Genomic DNA, 23,812 nt, shown 5'->3' with positions numbered 1-23,812 from the left:
GCTATTGTGACACACTGAATATGATCCTGCTGTTGAATATGTCTCAGAAGTTCCTATTCATGCAGAATGCCCCAGCAAAGCTCCTAATGGCGGTCAGCCTCCAGGAACATGTAACTCCAATGCTATATCAACTGCACTGGCTATCTATTTGTTTCTGGGCTCAATTCAAAGCCCTTTAAAATCCTTCATTGCCAAGATGCATACATATTGAATTGTATCTCCCAGTAACACTCTTTATACAACCTTCTCTAGGTGCCCTCACTTAGGGAACCTTGATGTGCCTATATCGATACTCTGGGCTTATTTTATGGCATGTCCGTCCTTCAGAATGGCTTGCCAAGAAGGTAAGGAAGGCATCTTCCCTTGTTACGTATGAAAGCACATATGGCAATCTTTTCCAGACAGCATGTGGTGATGGGTGAACTTTTTCAGCAAATCTGCCTGCAAGTTTGCTGACTATAGGCATTTTAAATCTTGGTGTGTTAAGGCATAATGGTTTTAAATTGTGTATCTTAACCTGTTTTAATTCTGTTAATTTTTGCCTTTGCACATTGGTTGTGCAGTGCCCAGAGTTCTCAAGGTAGGGCTGAATAGAATTGTTTCAAATAAAAGAAATAAATACAATGTGTAGCATCTCTAGTCTCTAGCTGATAATAAAGTCACCAGAGGAGGAAAACATGCAACAAAAAATAAGTCATTGAATAGGGTAAAAATCTTTGAAAATGCTATCTATGCTATGAAATGCATAGACATTCATGAAATGTCATGAAATGCTTAACCCTTGTAGGAGGTGATAAGAAAGCTGCCTTAAGGTTCCTTGTCCTATATACCTGTGCAGTGTGGAAGGCAATAATATTCTGAAATGGCTCTGGCAGGACAATAGATAGAATTTAGTAAAGCTAAATTTAAATACCTGAAAAAGACAGCCAACAGCAAGTTTGAGCTTGTTAGGGCATAATTGGATATTTAAAGGGTTATCTCAAATGTACTTAGAATATAAGTATCCTATAGACCAGTGATTCCCAACCAGAAGTCTCTGGACCCCTGAGGGTCTGTGAGAGCTCTGGGGAGGGGGGTCCATGTCCTTTCTCTTCCTGCTTCAATGGACATTGCCACAGGCTAGGGAACTGGCTGCCTCCAGATGGAGGGCTTGGTGGGTAAACCATGGGTGTAAAAATCAAAGGAGGGAGAGAGTTGCATGGAATGGGGGGTTATATATAATAGATCCTGTACAAGTTTGAGACACCAAACTCATTGGGGCACTATAGTTATATCTTCTCTACCTGCCTTCCATGATTTGTGAGAATATGATGTTTCTTTAAGCAATTATGGCTATCCTTTGTCGTTGCCCTCATGCCATTTCATTTTCCTTGGTCTCCAAGTTCCAGGTTTAAATACATGGTTTCAAATGTGCCCTTTAGTTCACAAAAGAATCTTACACTCACAGAAAGTATTTTGCTGAATAGATTTTTCTTTGAATAGTATGATACTTTTGCATCCAATGGAAGAGAGAAGCTTAAGAGTTTTTCATCTATGACCATGCCAAAAGGTCCATAGGACCTTGCTGAAAAGCAATCTTTCCACCTTCATATTTCGCTAAGGGGCAAGTGGGCAGAGAGTGGGCGGGGCCAGTCTGGGTGAGGGGCCAATCAGAAGGCGCAAAGTGCCTACCGATTGGCCCCTCACCAGGACAGACAGCAGTTCTAGCCAATCAGGTGAGGGCACAATCTAGGCCGTCACCAGGACAGGCCAGAAAGCGACGGGGAAGCGGCAGGACACTGTGAGTAAAGAAGGAGGCCTTCCCCTCAGGCCTAGAAGCACACCCGGGGCCTCAACGAGGCCCCGGGTGTGCTTCTAGGCCCGAGGGGAAGGCCACACTGCTGCCAGGGGGGATGGTGGGAATCAGGCCTTCCCACCGGGCTCAGAAACACTGCACCCAGGGGCAATGCCGCCTCTATGCTGGGCAGCCACATGAGGGGGGGTTGCTTTTTAATCTAGTTAACATATAATGTCGCTAGGCTAACAAACTAAAGTACATCATTAATTTTCGATGGTTAGTGGTTTACTAAGCAATGTTTATGAACAAACTATCATGAATTTGGATGCAGTTCATGACAGTTTGTGAAGAGTAGAAAGCAGGGTATTAAACCTTTGCTTTCTGATCTTCACAAAAACAGCTGGAAGGGGAGCTGTTTGGCTTAAATGATTGAGAGGCATTTAAACCATTGCTTTCTGCTCCACCTGAAAAGCTGTGGGAATTATTAAAGGCACAGGGAGCAGAAAAGTGGGCAAACCTCCCCATTCCTTTAGCAGATGTTTCCTACAGTATCCAGCCCAGTATACTGCTTGGGAGCAAGACTCATGGAACTCAGAAGATGTGAATAGGATTGGGCTGAACAATAAATCCACCTCATTCTAGTTATGAGGGATCAAGTTATCTTCCTGCAGCGTCTCCAAGGTTCTATGGTCATTCCAACTAATCCTCTGCCTTGTAAAAAAAGCAAGATATAACGAAATCTTTAACAGATCATGTTGAAGGATTCAGGAACAAAGTATAAGATGCCTAATTCTTAATAAACAAAAATCACCATTTTTTTTTTGTTGAAAGACAAATAACTCCATCTTTGATATGTTCTTTTGGATTCTGCAATGGATTAAAAAACATAAACAAGATATCCTTTCAAACTGTACCACTTTCCATTTCAATGGGTTTTCACAGGTGAATTGGCTACAACTTTAGTTGATTAATTTTTGAATGTAAAGTTTTCCACTGTGTCAAGTACAAACTTAGCCTACTTATTCAGCAACAGTCTTAAGTGCCCAGCTTTGTGAGGCACAGGAGTAGAGGAATCTAGCTGCTGAATGAAACACACAGGGATAAGAATTTGCTACTTACTGTACAGCTTTGCAGTAACCTAGTGCTATGCTGCATTTGTATGGATTGTATTTATTAGGGATGTGCTCCAGGGGGAACATTTGTACTTTTCAGATCTGAGTATTCCTGATGTGGTAAAACGTGAATCAACTGATTCAGTGATTGGGTTTGTTTGTTTCCCACTGCTCTCAGCAGTGCTGGCTCGTGGCAAGTTACAGGTTAAAACCCCATAACAATAATTTAAAAAGTATAAAATCAATCCCAACTACTAAAATTAAATCCCATCAATGGTGGAACTGTTCTTGCACAGGGTTATTGCCTCCAACAACCTTGCTAGTTAGAAAGAGAGCTCATGGGACTGCCAGTTTGAGGCCTGACCATATGTAATTTAGGGACAGTTAACTGAAGGGCTAGGAAATAGCCCTTGCAGCTATTGCAGCTGCTCTGGCACTGTCTCTAGAATGAGGGGCTCTGGTTTTGATGAATTTTGTGGTACCAGTGGTAGTTTTCTGAGCTCCTGAACCTTCATCAGAAGAGGAGCTTAGTTTGGTCCTTATATTCCTCATCATATTCCTTCTAATCCTGGAGTACTGCATGTAGTTCTGGAGGCCTCACTTCAAAAAGGATGTGAACAAAATTGAGAAGGTTCAGAGGAGAGCAATGAGAATGATCTGGGGCCTGTGGACCAAATGCAATAAGGAAAAGCTGAGGGACTTGGGAATGTTCAGCCTGGAAGAGCTTGAGAGGGGACATGATTGCTGCCTTTAAGTATTTGAAAGGTTGGCACTTAGAGGAAGCCAGGACATGTAGAATGATAACATCTAGATATCAGGGAAAATTTTTTTACAGAGTAGTTCAACAATAGAATCGACTGCCTAAGGAGGTGGTGAGTTCCCCCTCACTGGCAGTCTTCAAGCAGCAGCTAGACAGATACTTATCATGGATGCTTAAGTTGATCCTGCATTGATCAGGGGATTGGACTAGATGGCCTGTATGGTCCCTTCCAACTTTATGATTCTACAATTCTATATAAGAAATCTGTTCTAGGGTCTCAATCTGGAGGAATCCTGGTGCCTGGTGAATTTTGGATTTACCCCATGTTACTTTGTTTCTTTTGAGATCTAGTGTCATATAATGGCTAAGAAATTGATCAATGAAGTCCTTTGTTTGAAGGACTTCCCAACTAGTCACCTGTCTCTTAATCTCATGTATATGAGTTATCAGGAGGGGCAAATGAACTAGGGGTGCAAGATGGGTAACTTTGGTATTATAAGTTGAATAATAAATCTGCAATAAAATAATTTAAATAGTCTCATAAAACAGACTTCATAAAGTAGGATATTTTCATTGAAGATACGTGCTAATTTTTTAAATTGAAAGAATCATTAAACACTGATACAGCCAACCTCTGACTGAACCTTCAACATTGTCACCTATCATAGCAGCTGAGGATTTATTACACAATATAAAATTAGGTGTTTCCAGTAAACTTAATATTATATGACCTTGACAGATTTAGAATTGTGTCTTTTGTTGTGTAAGAAAAAAAGGATATCAAGAAGTTACTGAAATATTTTGTTGATCATGCGAAAGAATTTCAACTTTTTAAAAAGTAGATAATGAAATATTTTATCTCTGAACAAAAAAAGGTATTTAAAATATTCCTTCACAAGCACATACATACAACTGAGGATTTATATACTTTTAAGCAAATTCTTGTACTGAATTTAAAATGGAATGTTGTAAAATATAAAAGTTGCAGTTTTTTTTAAAAAACTAGAGCTAAAGTGGACAAACAGATTATTAGGCTAAATGACCCAAAAGGTGGCAATCAATTTAAAAGCAAAAGTTGTGGATGTTAGATTTAAGGCTGGTTTTCTCCTTTCATACAAAGGAGGTGAAATGTGCTGTCATCATCTAAACAGATTAGTTATTCTTTTCTGACTCGGAAATCTTGCTTCTTCATCTTTGCAAATGTATGCAGATTTAATCAATTTATATAAATTATCCCAATTGATCAGGACAGGCTTTTTCAACCAGGGTTCATGAAACCCTGAGGACAGCTCTGGAAGGGTTTCCTGAATGGCCGAGTTAATTGATTTTTAACATATTCTTTTAATTTGTTAAACGTTTGTCAGATTATATGACCATATAGGGTCATGTAGACCCACCCCCTCCTAACATCGCCAGTGACTGGCCTGGAAGGTGTGGGAAGGGCAAAGTTCCCAGGTGAGCATGTACACAGCTATACTTCCCAACTATATTCTGCATGATCACACTTGATCGGGTTTCTTGAACGTGAAGAACCTGAAGAACATTTCAGGCATTTCTCAACAGTAAAAACGTTGAGAAAGGCTGGATTAGGATTTCTTTAATTCGACTAACAGTTGTTTTTTCCCAGTAGGAGTGGGCAAGAAAAAAAAAATTTCCCCCCAAATTTAAGTACCAGTATACTGGATATGAAAAATATCAGTATTTGCTGATATTCCAGTATTTGCTGATATACCATAACTGGTATAGTATTCAGATTCAGTAAATATTGGACTGCAGAGGTGTCTCTTTCCCTTCCTTCTGTTGCCCTGGAAGCCAGAGAAAAGCCAGGAAAGAGCCTTAGATGGAACTGAAAGTCTCTCTGCAGTCCTTTAAACCTCTCTACCACCAGCTATTCAGTAAAGCCTAATATACCGCAAAAAAAAAAAAAAACATAAGAATTCAGCTTTATTAGGAATCAACAGTAGACTGTCAGACTCTAATCTGAATTTGGTGTACAAATATCTAAAAAATGTTGGTAAGGTATTTTGGGGGTATTTTTTCATTTCAGGTATACTCGAATTCACATCCTTAATTTTCAGCATGATTCTTCTGTGTGGACAATGTATTTTTGAGCTCTAAATGCACCCCCACCCTAATCCTTTTAACATATAAATGATTGGAAGTTGGATAGCCAGTGCAGAAATAAATATCTCTTAGGAATGTGTTGAGAACTTCAGACTGATAGAAAGGTTAATGTTTTTGTACTATATTAGATCATTGCTTCTTCTCACATATGACTTTTGTGTTGATTTAAATACACAGCTGGGAGACCTTCCGATGATTGTTCAGCAGGCTGGGCAGTTGTCAGTGGACAATCAAAATGTGCCTACTGCTGGAGAATCCCACTGGCACCGTGCCTTTGTGACTCTTAAATCTGATTTCACAGAACTTGAAAAGAAGTGCCCTGAAGCTTTAATGCAGCTCAGTCACAAAGTGGAAGTGACAAAAGACTGTAGCACAGGGGGGAAAAAAAATCAAAAGCAACATCCATGGTATTTCAGAAATGATACTGTACATTTAGCCTTAAAAAAACCCCTTGCTTTTATTTATGTTTAAATGTGAGAAAATCGTTGTATGTGTTTTCCCCCCTCTGCTTTTTCAAATAGTACAACCCTTATTTCTCCCAATACCTCGAGGGGTATGATATTTGTATTCAGCACAGAAAGACATAAAACAAAATGCTGTGTGGTAGAAGAACTAGTGAAGGGGAAATAAAGTTTCCTGCAAAGCAACTGGATGCACGAAACAAAAATAAATGAGACTGAGCTGTATTTTGACAAAAATGGTCTTTTCCCCTCCAACTGAAAATACTTAAATGCCCATTCAAAGCAGAGTTGCACCCTTCTAAATCCCTTGACTTCAATAGAAGGGTGTAACTGCTTAGGACTGCACTGTTGATGAACTTGAATACAAATATGGAATTGTCTAGGTTTTATTCTAAGGCTTTGTTCAAAACAAGAGCAGCCATGGCTCAGTGGCAGAGCATCTGCTTGGCATGCAGAAAATCCCAGGTTCAATCGTGGCATCTCCAGCTAAAAAAAACAAGTAATAAATGATGTGAAACACCTCAGCCTAAGACCCTGGAGAGCCACTGGCAGTCTGAGCAGATATTCGTGACCCTGATGAACCAATGGTCTGATTCATGTGTATGTATTCCAATAATTGGCCAATATCTTGTAGCCATTTTGAGCCCCTTCCACACAGCAGTTCCAGAGCAGAAGCTTGAAAACTTCAGCTGTAGACATCTTGAAAAAAAATCCCATCAATTTACTATTATGGAACTGATTACTCTTACAAAGGTTCCTCTGCATATGCATCCATGATAGACATTACTGGCTGCTATAGTCTTAAAGAGTCTTACTCCTCCAGCAATGAAGAAAACTTGAACATGTCCATCTGATGTCACATGTGATTTCATGGGGAGGATGCCTCACATTTGGAACATCTGGTGTCTGCCAGAAGAACCAGGACTGTCTGGTAAAAAGACTGGATTCAATCATGCTTAGAGGCCTTAAAACAAAAAGCATAAACATTTTATATGCAGCCTTTTATAGTCAGACTTTGTATGGGGTTGGTAGAAACAGAGATTCATCTACCTGAATATTTAATGAAGATAAAAACAAATATTTGAGAACCATAAGCGTCTCAGAGTTTAATGCTGAGGGTGGTGGGTTAGTCTGACTATGACATAAATAATCTATAGCAGTGCAAGTGTGATGGTAGAAAAAAGCACAGGGAGATAATGACCTGAGCATGATGTATATCTCACAGGTCAGTTCCAAAACATTTGTGTCTAAACAAGACTAGAAATTATTCTCCTTATTACATTTTCATTCCCCATTTATTTGAAGGACTTCAAGGTGGTCAACATGGTCCTGTCTCTTTTATTTTACTCTTACAGCCACCCTGTGAAGTAAATTAAATTGAGAGTTGGTGACTGAACCAGGAATACCCAGTGAACTTCTTGGCAGAGTAGAAATTTGATCTCCAGCCAACCTGGTTCTTGTCAAAGATTAAAATTGCACCACCATAATGTCTTCCAGTGCTTTGTTTTTCTTTTGGCAATGAAGCAATTGGAACTGATTAGCTTCTGTCACAAAACAATTCTAATCCAGTGAGGAAAATGTACATAGACTCTGGGTTCAACTGTCCATCCAATCAGATATGTGTACAGTACACATTCCTGATATTTCACATCTAGGACTGCTCATTTGTAGAACTACTAGATGAGAAATTGTATACATAGACTGAAGGAGTGAATTCAGCCCCTCATCGGACAGCTAGCACTTTTATAATTGGAAATTCACTTCATCTGGTCATTGGATAGCATTGGGCTAACATATACCTGCAAGAGTGCATAGCAGGATTTTCCAACTCTAGACAGATACTGATCTTCCAGAATTACAACTGATCTTCAGACTACAGAGATCAGTTCCCCTGGGGAAAATAACTGCTTTGGAGAATGGATTCTAGGGCATTATACCCTGCTGAAGGCCCTCCCCATATCCATAGAATCATAGAATCATAGAGTTGGAAGGGGCCATACAGGCCATCTAGTACAACCCCCTGCTCAATGCAGGATCAGCCCAAAGCATCCTAAAGCAATTACTGTTCACATTACTGTTGAAAACCTGGATCCAACCTTTCCTAGGCTCCTGTTCTAAATCTCTAGAAATTTCCCAACCTAGAATTGGCAATCTTGGCACATAGGTAGCCCAGTTTAACACACATCTAGGACAGATGAGGTGCACCAGGCCAAATTCTTCCCCTGTGCAGGAGCAGAAGAGGTGGGGCAACCTGCCCTGGCTCAGACTCCAGCCTAAAGCCTGGCACGAAGCCTCCAGTGTGGAAACAGTCATGGTGCTTCAGTTGTGTGTTATGAAAAGAGTATCATACAAATAATTTTAAACATCCACTACGTTTTCTTTTAAATTATACTAATAGCTGCTTTCCATTAAAATATGTTTTCATGTATCTTCATAAAATCGTTCATTATCAAAACTTCAAATATCAAATATCAAAAAGAATAACTCACAACAAAAGATAGTGTTAGTCTATTCATGTCTCTACCATTGGTGTTTGTCTACCATACTTTTTAAAGCCACGTACTATTCATATTACACACATGCTGTCAAACGTGAATAGGTTTATGCTTATCCAGAGATGACATTCAAACAGATATAGAAGCAAATTAATTTCATAAGCCATAATTTCGTGACAGCAATAAGTGTTGAACAGTGGGACAAACTGCGACAAGTCAATTACGTGTTGTCACCATTAATGTATGAAAATACCTTTAAAATTCTCTTTTGTCTTTCCAGAGACATCTTATTTTTAATACAAAAGATTCTAACATTATGTGCTGTATGTGGTGTAAACTTTTCATTGGGTGCATTGCACATTAGTGTTGAAAACCTGGATCACTCTGTTATTTAGTACATAGCAATTTGATAGTAAAAAGTCTGCAACTTCAAGGGAGGCAGGGGGCCAGATCTTAACTTTTTATCCCAATCACATCCATGTTTTGATTTACTGCAATCTGCCATCTATATTTATGCTTAGTAAGTAAACTGGAGTTTAGGGCCTCAGAGTTGGGTCGTGGAAACTGCTGTCAAGTTGCAGCTGAGTTATGAAGACACTATAGAGTTTTCAAGGCAAGATGAAAATAGCTGTGGTTTGTCATTGCCTGTGTAACAACCCCAGACCCCCTTGAAGGTCTCCCATCCAAGTACTAAGCCAGTAAAGTTTAGCTCCTGAGATCTGATTTAGAGCTATTAGCCTGAGTTAGCCTGAGCTATTCAGGTCAGGGCCATAAATACAAAATATCCTTAACAACTATTAAATCACCATTCTTTTTGTAATGCCATGGTACCTCTTAGACTTGACTATGTAGGGCACAGGCACTGATGGAATAAAATGGTAGGATCTGTTCCAGATAGATAGATAAATTTTCCAGATAAATAAATTTATTACGGTACTAGACCAGTAGTCAAATTACAAAATACATAAAAACATCTGGCATTAACAAAATAAAAGAATCATTGATAACTAAAATATTATAAAATTTAAAAACATTCCAGCTATAAGAATCATTCTGATTTTAAAACTCACAAGCATTATCTCAAGCAATTGAGACTATCTCTACCTAAGTTGCTCCGAATCCAGCTCTTCCTTGTTTTGATAGCTCTCCAAGCAAATCTGGCCACAACAGAAGTTATTTCTGTGCTTTTGTCTGACAACATGTCTGTGATTGCCTCTGAGTTGGGCTTATTGTGTAGGGAAGGTATAAGTTCTCCCCTGAATTGATCGAATAGCCTACATTGGAGTAATGTTCAGATGTCTGAATGCTCCCATCCTGGCAGATGCATAAACGATCACAGATGGGTATTTTTTTGAATAAGCCTTCCCTAAAAGCGGGTGGGAGCATGTTATATCGCAAGAGAGTAAATAATCTCCTATGTTCTGGGAAAACAAGATTAGATAAATAAGGTAATGGCCTCAAATTATTAAGTGGAGGCATTGGAAAAAAATGGATTTTTTACTTGATTGAAATCCTATTGGCGATGGATATCTAGGATTCTTTGTTTTATCGTTTCCTTTGCTCGGTTGAAACCCAGAGACAGTATTAACTGTTTGGATAGACCATATGAGCAAAGTTTTTTCTCAAGAGTGGTTATCCATGGCACAACCAATGATGCAGACATCATTAGGAAAAGGAAACCCTTTGTGGAAAAAAGCAATTTTAACCAGTACATGGACATACATATCCATATTCTGGTCTGGACAGAACACATTCCTGTTTCCACCCAGGTTGCAGCATTGGAAATTTAGCCTGGAAATATTGGCATTTATACACAATGGGGCCCCATACATCATCTGTGCTAGAGGTTTTGCCTTGAACAGCTTAAGGGCTGCGGGAACATTATGCCCACCTTTGTGCCAGAAGAATTTCTGAATGGCACCTGAGCTTCTCTGGGCATTTGAGTAAATATATGATATATGGGAGTTTCTATGGCCATTTGATTGGAATAGCACTCCCAGATATTTGTAAAATCTGACCTGTTATATCGGTGATGAATTGAGACGCCATGTATATGTTTTAGGCTTGTTACCAAAAAACATAATCTTTGTTTTTGAATGATTGACCTCTAGCTGGTTCAATCGGCAGTAAGTAGCCAGTAGAACCAAGGCCTTTCTCATTCCATTTGGCGTTCTTGATAACAGGACAGCGTCATCTACATACAGCAGTAGCGAGATATGTTTTTTGGCTTATCTGGGGGGGGGGTGTAATTAACTATTCTGAAAATGTTCAACCATATCATTTATAAAGATGTTAGACAGTAGGGGTGATAAAACACAACCCTGCTTAACTCCCCTAAGTGCTTTAATAGAATTAGTCAGATGACCATGGGCATTACACTTAATTCTGATGGTAGTATTTTCATACATAGCACGTATCAAAAATAGAAGACGCTTATCTATGTTAGTCTTATCTAATTTCTCCCATAGTAATTCCCTTGACACAGAGTCAAAAGCCGATTTCAAATCAACAAAAGCTGCATACAGGGTTGTCATAGAGCTGGAAGAGTATTTAACTGTGAGATGATCAAGTATTGTACAGTGATCTTGTGTTGAACAACCCTCTCTAAATCCTCCTTGTTCGTCTGCCAGAAAATTATTCTGGTTCAGCCAATCCCGAAGTTTCCACTGAAGATGTTTTGCATAGAGTTTGCTTATTACGCTTAGTAGACTTATCGGTCTATAATTGGCTGGGTCATTCAGATTCCCTTTTTTATGTATGGGTACAATGATTGCCACCTCCCAACCCTTTGGAATTTCCCCTGTCTTATCAATTATCGTGAATAAATTGGCCAATACTGGTGCCCACCATTCTGCATTTCTTTTAATTAGGTCTGGGGGGGGGGATCTGTTCCAGAGATAGCAAGGGCCATTCCTCACAGTAGAAAAAAATAGCGTTATGCCAGCGCAATGGCGTAATGCTAAAAACCCCACTCCTCTGGGAATTCCTCACCTGCTGGCTCCTCTGCTGCCGTGTCATGTGTCCTGCCACTCCACATGCCTGCTTGAAATGGCAAAAGGGGAATGTGCTATAAGTTCCTCTCTTCCACCTGTCAATCAAGACAGGTGGCTAATCACCTTTTACCCTCTTTTACAGGGACAATGATGCCAGCTAATTTTTAAAAAAATGATACTTATGAATTTAAATGCGTATGCATCTATTCATATGTGCATAGGGCTCCTTTTTACTGCAAGCCCTTTTGCAATTCGGAGCCTTGAAGCTTTAAAAAATTGTTTTTGGGGGGGGTTGGGGGGGAAAGGCATGCTTTATGGGCAAACTGGTGGGGAAAAGTTTATTTTGTGCTCTACCTGGGCAATTGTGTGCCTATTTGTTGCTCCAGGCAGTTTTTTTTTTTTAAAAAATAGAAAGCCCTGTTCCGGGTGAAGAGAGAGAGAGGTGGGCTTGAGGGTGGGCACTGCAGCTGGAGATCTCACTACTTCAGCCACTTTGGTAATGCACATGTCTTTTGCTAGTGGCTTGCTGTCTGCTCTCATCCTGCTCATGCTACATGGCAGGGGGAATCCAGTTTATGCGATTACCCCACAAGCACTTTAAAATGGAGGATGTAGCTGCCAGTTTGCTGCTGTAACACTGGATATTCACAATGTTGTGCAAAACGGCAACAATATGGCATTTACAAATGGTAAGAATTTCACTTTTTTAATGGGTGCGGAATGGCTCCAAATTTATTTTTATTTATTTATAGTATTTATTTATTTATAGCTCACCTTCTACACTATTTCAGGTAGATTATACAGTGTAATCAACAGGATGAGACATCTGATAAACAATATACTTTGAATTACACAAATCTTAAAACAAAATATAGAATATTACACATGATATGTTAATCTAGAAAATGGTTTTATGTAAGTACTAGCAAGAAAGCCCATTGCAACCAGGTAGACAATGTGTGCTAGGACCCAGGGGACACTAGCAGGTGCAGATCTTTCTCTTGCAGCAGGAGCCATAGCAGGTAATCAGGGGTTGTCTGCAGTTTGGTAGGGCTCTCTGTGTTGCTGTGTCTCTCTCTCAGGTGACGGAGAGCAAAGTGGCTAGTATCCAGGGAAGGAGGGCAGGAGCTGGGGAGGTAGGGACAGCCAGGACACTCAACACCCCCAGGGCTGTTTCACAAATATTAAGAGGAACAATGGATAAGGATGAGAATCAATGCAATTAAAGTAGGATAATACCTATAGCAAACAGGTAATATATTCCTAATGCTTTAGTTTACAGTCCTGTTCTATTTATGTTATAATATTTTGTTATAATATAGTTCCATTTCCTCTTTTCAATGCTTGTGTTTTACAGAATTTGCAGGCCAAAATAATTGCCTCAAGCAGACCAATTTCCAAGGATGGGGGACTTGGTCAGAGAATGCACCTGTATGAACTGTATGAACAGTGACTGCCATTGCCTGTTTGTAAGGCCGCACCCACAGAAGGCCCTGCTCAGATGAGCAAAACGGTTGTGGCAGAGTATAGCAGAAGAGCTGGCTGGAGAGGGTCTAAGGCCATGAAGTATGTGAGCCAGTACCTTGATCCTGGTGACTAATAGGTAGCCATTAAAGTGAATGCAGATTACATGTAATGTGCATTCTCTGTTCAGTTACAGATAAAAATTGAGCTGTGGCATTCTGTACCAACTGGACCCTCTGAGCTGAGTTCAAGGCAGACCCCTGTAACTCACATTAGAATAATCTAGTCTTGTAGTTTTTAATGGTATGGATCCAAGTGAGTCAAGGTAGAGGTCTAACCAACTTTGTTTAGTTGGTAAAAAAGCCTCCCCCCCTTTTTTTTTTTGTAGTTGTGTGATCTTGCTTCTTCAAAAGTAATACTGGACCTAAATTCTGAAGTGAGTGAGGCAACAGAGATGAGCAGGGCCCCTTTAATAATGGGAAGCACAATGATCTTCAAGACCTCATCCTTTCCCAACTAGTATTATGTCCACCTTGCTGATGTTCAGCTTCAATTTATTCACTGTCATCTTAGTCACAGGATTCAGGCAATGGTTCAAGACCTCTGCTACATCACCAGGAGGTTTCGATAGAAAAATATAGAGCTGGCTGTTATCAGCATATTGATGACACCAACTCCAGAACTACAAATGATTTCTCCTAAAGGTTTTACAGATATTGAATAGCACAGGGGACAGGATTGGGCACTGAAGACCCAACCAGGGAAATTCCACACTAACTGGTCTCCAAAAGTAACCTTTTGAGTTCAAAGCACAACAAAGCACATCAAAGCACAACAAAGCATATGCATTGTTTCCTTAAAACATTAAAAAAAAAACACTCCCCCCCCAAAAAAAAACAAGGACCACTGTGTTAAAAGCTGCAAGTATTTCCAGTAAGAGCAGCAAGGAGGCAAGAATTTCCCATGTTAATGTTGTGAGCTATCAAAACCTTTTTCTGACTTTATACTAGCAATTACATGATATTTATTTTTAGAAAATAAAATGCAAGAAAAATAGTTTTGAAGAGTATGCTGCTTTAATAATGAAAGCATGGCTTATGCAGCAATGAAAATGGCATGGCTTTGGGGTTGGTCCATTGTGCTCTAGGGAGCTAGTGACATATAAAGGCTAAGTAAGATATAATTAAGTTTGTGATCAAACTGAGTATAATTATGTTAGTTACAGTGTGGGGACAGGAAGGTTAAGGTTAGTAATGGAGCACAAAGCCTTTTAACCTTTAAGTCTCCAATCTGAATCTGATTTAACCTATTTGTAAGACTGATTTTCCCTCCCACATTTTGGTTCTGTGTGTATTAGGTGAATTGTCTTTTTGGTGTCTGGTACACAAATGAAAAGTATTCTTCTTTGCCAAGGTTGGTAGAATGAGACTGGGAAACATTTCATTCGTAAGTATGGATTTTTTTTTCCTGCTATACTTTAAATAGTGGCAATGTGTCCAGAGCTTCGGTGTTTACAATTTGATGCTTTATTAATCCAATCACTGAAATATATCTTGTTCCGGAAAGACAGGTCTTATGGTAATAAGCATGGTCCTTGAATCAAGGTTTCTATAATCATGGTCATGATCAAAAGGCAGATTTCAGTTGACAGGACAAAGTAGCAAATAACTTTGCCTCAATTCAATTTTTTTTTTTTTTGAAATTTCTCATCTCTACCCAGTCATTGGTCAAATTATGTGGTTTACTTTTTGTGATTCTATATAAGTAACTAACAGTGTCATCATAAACAAGTCTGTTCAGGTAAGATTGCCAGGCCCAGACTAGCAATCTGTGGGAGATTAGGGAGGCGGTGTCATTGAGTAATGGTTGTCATCATCATCATCCCTTCATGGAAAATCAAGAAGTGAATCAGTTCTCTCTAGGAATCACTGAAAATTCTATGATAAGCTTTTGGCGATTCCAAGTAAGGCCATGACATCACTTTCAAGTTTCCCATGAACTGACAGTACACCACAATCCTGGCAACTATGTTTTTATTTTTCTACTGTTGTGTCAGTGAGAAACTGAAGCTGGAGGCCTGGGTGGGGGTGGATCTTTCACATTCACTAGGTCAATTAAAAGGGGATTACATCCCCCCAAATGTTCTTAATATTATAAATAGCTGCTAGCTTCCCTGAACCCTCATTATTAGAATGAAAAATAAATAGTAAAGGAGCAAAGTCTGGCTTGGAAGTAGTCTTTGCAGGATCAAGAACATTACAGTGTATCTTATCTTTCAGTGAACAGAAACAAATTTATTTAATGCTTTTTATCCTGCTTTTCTCTTCACCAGGGCACCTGTTCTGACCTTAGGCTTCAGCTGGTCTCTCCAAGAGTCAGATCTTCCTCTGAAGATGGTCAATGAGAATGGGCTGGACTTCAGGATCAGGCAAAGATCGGAACAAAGGAGCTACCAAGTTTTGGGGCAGCGTATAGAACTGTACCTTACCAGGCAAAGACTGTTGCCTTGCAAACTGGTTGATCCAGCAAGGCTATCTTTCCAGTGAACTTGGATGTAAATGAGCCCAGTTATATTGCTAACAGGCACTGCAATTCCTGAGGTGCAGCTCTGCACATTGGCCAGGATCCTGCAAGCACTTACCCTCAATGCACTGTTCTACCCTGGTGTTGCATGCAGTAGTGTTGTATGCACCTCCTTTCTGCCACTTCAGCTTGAGCCTTCACTGTCATCTTTTAGACTGGAAGATAGTCCTGGGGGCTTGCCTTGATTCTTATATGGAAGAGGCTTGGCAGTTATCTCTGGGGCTGGTGGAGAGGTTTCCCAGGAAAGTTCTGGCAAGGTGGCCTCTGACACTGAGGAACCATCATAGTGGCTCTGGAGTTCTCGTCCTCCTCAGTCACTGGCCTGGGTTCCTTCCCTTGGGATTCAGAGTCATAATCACTGAGTAGGCTGAAGGGGGTCATGTGAGACTCAAAGCAGCTAATTCTATTTAAATGAAAATAAAGAAACATAAGAAAAGTTTAAATAAAAATAAAGAAACGTATGGCTGCCACACATTGAGGTTTCAACAACAACCCCAAGATCTCCTTCAATATCAGCCACATTCAGTTTAAACACCATCAGCTTATATTTAGAACTGGGGGGGGGGGGGTCCAGTATTTATCACCTCAGACTTAACCGTGATGAATTTTGTTTGCCATTTGGTTGCCCACTCATCCAAAGTAAAGAGATCCATCTGTAGCTCTTCACAACCTGAACAATTTGGTATCATCTACAAATTTGGCTACTACACTGTTGCTCCAATTCAAAGCGATTTATGAAACTGAATAGCACCAGTCCCAATACCAATCCTTGTGGAACCCCGCTACTCTCTTCTCTCCATTGTGAGAACTGTCCATTTATTTCTGCTCTGTGATTTCTGACCTTTAACCAACTTTTAGTTAGTAACAGGATCACTAAGCTTACTTTGGTGGGGTACCTTGTCAAAAGTGTTTTGGAAGTATATGATGTTTACTGGATTACTGTTATTCACAGGCTTGTTAACCTGCTCGATGAACTCTAATAGTTTGATGAGGCAGGATCTCACTTAGCAGAAATCATGTTATTCCTTGATGAGCTTAATTGTTCTCTCTTTAATAATAGTTTCTACTAATCTATCTGGAATAGGTTTTTTGCTAACCGGTTTTTGATTTCCCACAAAGGGTCCATCCACTTATGGAGAAATTTTTCATTCATGGAAGAACCTTCTTCTAGATAAAGGAGTCCTTGTATGCATGAAAACCTCTGGGAGGGGAAGAATTCCTTGGATCCAACCTATTGTATATAGCGGAATTCTCAAAAGAAGCTACCCAACTGCTTATTATTGCTTCAGATGGCTTCTATGTGGGTCTGCATTTTAAACTGAACTTCCAGTGCTATTACTCATGTGTGAAGTTGTGCTGTTAGAACTTGAACACAGAAATATAATAAAGCTTCTTTAAAAGCTTCTTTAACAACCTTTTTTTAAAAAAAAAGTCACCACCACTTACAGATTGCTGGCAGAATGAGGAGGCGGGTTTTAAATCACCAGAATCCTGCTGCACCAATTGTTCAAAATCAGCTGACTATCAGATTTTTGATAGGTGGCCTGTGCACTTAGAGGGAGGATTTTCTTCTCTTTAAATACTCTATTTCAACCTGAAAATTGGACCTAGCATTGTTGTGTGTTGGTGTGTGTACCGATACATATAAAAACATATGCATATGTGGCCACGTTAGTTACTATTCAATATAAAAAAGTGCAAAAGATATAATGCCACAACTGTAGGTGAATAGACCACGTCATGTTATTGTTATAATGCATATTTGCATGGTTCCTATAAAAGCAATGACATAATTTAAATTCCTAGAAGCGTTATCGTTCATGCATGTGGAATATGGAACACTATTCTAAAAACAAGGATCCTTCAATATTTTCAAGTTAACAACTGTAGAATCAGAGGAAGCCTGTGTTGTGAGTTTTAACCATTCTATGTAAACCATTTCTTATCATCAGAGGGTTATCGTTTGACATTGCACTGAGATAGAACTATACAGTAAATAATGGATTGTGAGATGCAGCCAGGCTTGCAGAAAATAACTATTTGAGGGATGGTGCATGAACAGAAAGCTGTAATTTTGACAGGTGGCAAGGTGTCGTGTCACCAAGCCCTTCTAAAGCCTCATATCTCATACCTATTGATTAATGGCTCTAATTAAGGAATGAAATCAAGCATGTGAAGACAGGGGATCGCTTTAGGTCCTTGTTTGGTAGTTTTCTCTTCCTGGCATACAACTCATCCATCTAAATATCACTGCTCTTTCATTTATTACAGCTGGATGATACCAAAAAGGAAGTCGAGGAGGTCCATGCTGAGCTTGTCATTCCAGAATTCGATTGGGTAAGAACCGAGGTAAGAGGGTGTGCTAGAACATCATTGGAATGATTGCTGTATTATGCTTTTTCTAAAGAACAATGCCGGCACTTCTGCAACCAAGTTGCTTTGGGCCCAAGTCCTTATGACTTGCTGCTTCCTTATGTATATGGCTTGGTCTTGAATGGGATTAATTCAGATTTATTCCACTGCCATAGGATTTGAAAAGTATCTCTTAAAACTATCTTCACACACAGTTTGAGATTTATTAAAATCTAATTATCTTAAATCTAGGGTTTGCTTTTTTTTCTTTGGGTATAAATATGCTCTAAAGAGTGTATGTACCTGTGAGAAGACAAATGATAAAATGAGGTGAAATAGGAGGGCTTTGTTAGGAAGCCTAGCAAATCAGGTTATATTAATGAATCTTGAATACTATCTGCCTTACTGCAAGTATGCACTCTGCTTACTAACAAGACCAAAAGTCTGACATTATGCTACACAGCTAAACAAGTCCCTGGGGGCAAAGGACGGCTACTTCCCTCTGAATTATAATGCTAAAGCTTTGAATCTTTGCAGGCGTTCACCACTCTTGTTTGTTGGAGAGAGCCACCACCTGGAATTTGTGGCATACACAAAAAAGTGACTCTCTTAAATACAAAATCGAACTGTAAGCAGAAGAGGAAAGGCAATGATTCACACATAAAATGAACCAAGGCGTTATTTCATCAGCTAGACAATTGTAAAGATAGAAGTTTCGTTTTCACTTTGAAGAGACGTCTATCAGCATGGAACAACTGCATGAGATTTTTTTTCTTCAAAGAGAAAAATCCTATGCAAGTGTTCTTACTTCTGACTCATTAACTAATCCAGAAACAAGATTGTTTCTATTTTTTCAATAAACAGGTGACATAGGTCTGATCGCCCAATCAACAAAGACTGGGGATTCATTCCATCACAATTGGTTGTAAGACTGGCCATTTAATTTTTAAAGTAGGTTGTACTCTGCAAAGGCATGCCTCGCTTAATATTTATGTTTAATTGGTTGCATTTATTGCTATTATAGTATTATTGTACATTTATATTTGTTGTGAATAAAAACTAGCTGGGGGATGGATGGGGCTCTCTTATGAAAATGATTATATTGGAAAGTGTAAAATAGAAACTCAGAAGCATTTCGGCAGTATTCTATTTCAGCAAAGTTCACCTGAAGTTTATATTGTTGAACAATGATTGCCTGGGCAAGTTCTTATCCATACATCTCTTCTGTATCATTATTTTTATGTGTCTGAAAATCTGGATTCCATCCAAATTTATATCCAAAAATTTGCTTTGAAATTAGCCATAACCCCTAAAAATCCCAATTACTAGTACAATCCAATTAAGGGATTGCAATACAACAACACTGTTATTAACCCAAATAGTTGCCTGTACATTCTATGTAGCTGTTTTTCAGTGTTTGGCTTTGTGATATTTTTGTTTAAAATCTGAGTTTAGGAAAATCAGTGTCTCCTAGGCAATATTAATTTTACAAGTAATATGTGGCAAAAAAAAAATTCCCATGGGATTAATTAAAACAAAACTGTTTGTGCGTTATTTTTCTTAATGGGGAAAAATTATTTATTTATTATTTACTGTATATAATGTTCATTTATTTATTTATTTGTAGAACATAAATATGCTACAGAAAGAAGAATCAGAAAGACAATTTCCTTTCTGTTTATTTGTTCAGTTACGCTCCCTCTAACGGTCTTTATAAAATTAATTTTGCAGATCACCTCATCTTTTTATTTATTTTTAAGAGCATTTTTTGGAAAGATTAGAAATAACGATAAAATCATTGCTTACTGAAGCAAGCAGACTTTGAATCTAGCTATGCACATTAGAAAGATGTTACACACTGCATACTTTTAATAATGATCATTTAGAAGATAATTTTAGCATCCACACAAGAGAAAAATGGATTTTTGATGAGTTCTTATATGACCATATGTGGTATTAGTCAGTGTGAGGTATTGCTAGCAAGCTCATTGCTTTCAAAAATCAAAGTTAAATGGTTCATCTATCATCAGAATTTGTGTCTGGGCGACTTGTCTGAACATCAGTATGATTTATGGTTTGAATTGGAGGAGTCAACCATGCATGTTTCTTAGTTTATCGTTTTATGCTGTCTTCAATTAAATGTCTATAAACACAGTGATGGCTTTATGACACTGTCCATCAATAAAGACTATCAGATTTTGCATAGAATATGTAATTTTCAAGAAAATAATGACCTTTTGACTTCGAGGTATCCTGTTGTACACATAATCTATTTCGAATGGATAGACTTCAATTTTTATCCTCATTCTCTTTCATTCAGGTCATATAGACTAATTAAGATAGCAAATGCATTTTGTGCAATTCTGTTCACATAGAATTAATGTATAGGTTCTTAAAAATGAAATTATAAATATGGGATATGCCTTGATGGTTACAGTCCTCAAAGGTATTTATGAAATCTTGATTTTATGGAAAGGTAAACAAAAATACTATGGATTCAAAAACGCTTTTTTATTGCATATCGATTTATTATTTGATTGTTTTACGATATTGGAGCCTTTGTTGAGGAAAATAACACATACATTAAAATTAAATTAAATCATGCTGCAAAACAGATGAATGCAAGGCAAACGTAGGCTTTCATTTTCTTCAGGGACATTGAATAATGGTATGTTCACTCATCATATTTATGAACTGCTCTCTAGCATTTTCAGGGGAGCACACAGAGGCTGAACCATCTTTTTGTGCAACTGTGCCCTTAGAGTGCTGCTGACAGCCATGCATTAAAAATAGTATTTCATATTGGAAGGCAGTATAGAATATTTTAACATGATAATGCCAGGGTTTTTTTCCACAGTGCTCATACAATGTAGGTGGTAAAACTGTCAAACAGTTGCAGTGCTATTTAGATGCACTGTGAGGCAATAATTTGTTACTGTTAATAAACACAGGGTTTTTTTGTTAGTATATCTGCCCTGATTAGAAATACTGATGCCCTCAACCTCCTCTTATTATATTCAGGCAGGCGGAGTGCTTCCAGTGAAGGGTTTCATATGTAATCTGGATGTACAGTCTGGCTTTCTACTGTTCTGCATCTGTCTCAGGGTATGTTATAATTTTTTCCCTGTCCTGTGAATCTATGAATTGAATATATTTTGCACTTTCTCCCTCATGAATTATGAGGCAGAAATCTCCAGAGAATGCTGGAAAACTCTTCTTACCAGGCTGTATATGCAAACTCCAAAACGAAATACATTATTTCCTCCCCATAGACAGAAGACTATTTTCCATGTCTCTTGATTGTGGGCAAGGACCCTCTAAAGGAAAAGAAGTGATACATGAGGGACATAATATGAGCATTTCCCTCTCCTGAGATTTAGGTTGGGCGTCCCCAACCTGCCCATGTATCATATTGGGTCATCCTTAATTGGTCCTTGATATAATTGGCTATCCAATGATGCACAGCCTAGTTTATATCAGTAGCTTTAAAAATCATTCTATTTGTTTAAAAGTGTACTTCATATGTTAATTCTCTTTAAAGGTGATGACAGAAGAAAGTGGTAAGAGAAGCAATGTTACATATGAACCTGACAGAAAGAATAATTTTGTTGACAGTTCAAAAAAGTAGTTTCAAATGCAGTGGAAGTATTTCCTTCTACCTGTTCTAAGCCTACTACTCATTGATTTCATTGAGTGCCTGTAAGTTCTTGTATTCTGAGAAAGGGAGAAAAGTCCTTCTTTCTCTGCCTTCTCTATCCCATGCATAATTTTGTAAACCTCTGTCATGTCACCCATCAGTCGTCAAATCTCGAAGGTAAAGAGCCCTTCCTTAACCTTTCTTCATATGGAAAGTGTTCCATCTCCTCAATTATTTTCGTTACCCTTTTTTGCATCTTTTCCATAATATTATTTTTTTAGGTACAGTGACCAGAACTGTACACAATATTCCAAGTGAGGCCACTCCATAGTTTTATACGAGATTATGATACTTGCTGATTTATTTTAGTTCCCTTTCTAATGATCCATAGCATTTGCCTTTTTATTGCAGGTGCACACTGAGTTGACATTTTCAGTGAGTTATCTACCATGACTCCAAGATATCTCTCCTGGTCAGTTACCACCAGTTCGGACCCCATCAACATGTATTTATAGTTGGGATTTTTGGCTCCAATATATTTTATTTTGTACTTGCCCACATTGAACTTTATTTGCCATGTTGATGTCTACTTGTCCAGCCTTGACAGATCCCTATGGAGTGCCTCACAGTTGTCCCTGGTTTACACCATGCTGAATCTAACAGGTTGGCTGTGGACCTCTGCTGCTCAGCTGAACTGGTACATATTTGCCTCCCTTGCAACATCAATTCAGGTGCTCCAAACCAGACCAAGTTCATGCTGAATTTTGGCTTGTGAACTGGTTCGTAGTCATCCCTTGTGGTTAATAGTGGTGGTCTCCAGAGAATGATTCCCCACTCCTCCACATGAAGCCTTCTGGGTGATCATGGGCAAATCACAGTTCTCTCAGAATGTTCTCAGCCCCACATACCTCACAAAGTGACTATTGTGAAAAGTGGAAGGGACGGTGCTTGTAGATGGATTGAAACATAGGGTAAAGAAAAGCGGGGTATTAAAATCAACTCTTCTTCTAGGGGAAGTGCAAACTATCTAAAACAGTAGGTAACCTATTTTCTAAGCATTCCTCCCACCAATAGTGTTTCCATTGGTTGGGATCAAGTTTCAACTTTTTAGCCCTTATCCATTCCAAAGCTGCCTCCAGACACCTGATCACAGTTTCCACATCCTCCCTGGCATCTGCTGGTAAAGCAAGATAGAACAGTTTCTGCATGTTAGTGGAAGCTCAGCTCAAATCTCTGAATGATCTGTCCCAGTGTCTTTACATAGATGTTTGAAAGTGTAGGGGAATCCTGTGGGTAGCTGTGTTGGTCTGAAGCAGCACGACAAAACAAGATCAGAGTCCAGTGGCACATTTAAGACCAACAACGATTTATTCAAGGTGTGAGCTTTCGAATGCAAGCACTCTTCCTCAGACTTGGTCAGTTCATAGTCTGAGGAAGAGTACTTGCACTCAAAAACTCATGCCTTGAATAAATCTTTGTTGGTCTTAAATGTGCCACTGGACTCTGATCTTGTTTTCTTGGGGAATCCTGTAAGCCAAGGGGCAGAGCAGCAGTCCATCAGCACCACATCCTGAAACCTATCCTCAAGGCAGGACAATAACCACTGCACAACAGTGACTCTCAGTCCTGAAAGGCAATCTAGTAGCCCAGGAGAATTAACAGGTTTGCACTCCTGGCACATGTCATCCACAAAGGCAACCAAGGTCATTTCAGTCCCATCACTTAGGTCTGAAATGAATGGAAAGGATCTAAACAATTGACTTCATTCAGGAATCTCTGAAGTTGGCCAACCACAGCTCATTCAATTATCTTGCACAGGAAAAGTGCATTTGAGATTAAACAGAATTTATAAAACTCACTTGGATTCAGAGTAGGTTTCTTTAGGAATAGATGCACTATTGCCTGCTTCAAGACAGGAGCAACTACCTTGTCTCTTAGGGAGATATTTACCATCTTTCATAAACAGTTCATCAGGCTCCCACAAACAGATTTAAGAAGTCAGGTTAGGGTCATACAAACAGGTAGTAGGTCTCAAACTTCCTAGAATCCTGTCT

At 39.0% G+C, this 23,812-nt stretch overlaps 1 long non-coding RNA gene across 2 annotated transcripts in view; it reads left to right on the top strand.

Annotated features, from left to right (window-relative positions):
- Window positions 1-23,094, top strand: part of LOC143844661 (uncharacterized) — a 62,035-nt gene extending 38,941 nt beyond the window's left edge. The window contains exons 5-10 of one of the 2 annotated variants that reach the window (XR_013234075.1): window positions 13,080-13,288; window positions 14,544-14,632; window positions 15,519-17,069; window positions 18,041-18,118; window positions 21,143-21,226; window positions 22,170-23,094. This is a non-coding gene — a long non-coding RNA (uncharacterized LOC143844661). Of the gene's footprint in view, window positions 1-13,079; window positions 13,289-14,543; window positions 14,633-15,518; window positions 17,070-18,040; window positions 18,119-18,985; window positions 19,078-21,142; window positions 21,227-22,169 lie in introns of those variants that run through there. The other variant, XR_013234076.1, reaches the window with a different exon arrangement.
- The last annotated feature ends 718 nt before the right edge of the window (window positions 23,095-23,812 follow it).

Source organism: Paroedura picta, chromosome 9 (assembly GCF_049243985.1).
Source record: "Paroedura picta isolate Pp20150507F chromosome 9, Ppicta_v3.0, whole genome shotgun sequence".
NCBI lineage: Eukaryota > Metazoa > Chordata > Lepidosauria > Squamata > Gekkonidae > Paroedura > Paroedura picta.
The sequence above is the reverse complement of the archived record's forward strand: the minus strand, read 5'-3'. Positions and strand labels throughout refer to the sequence as shown.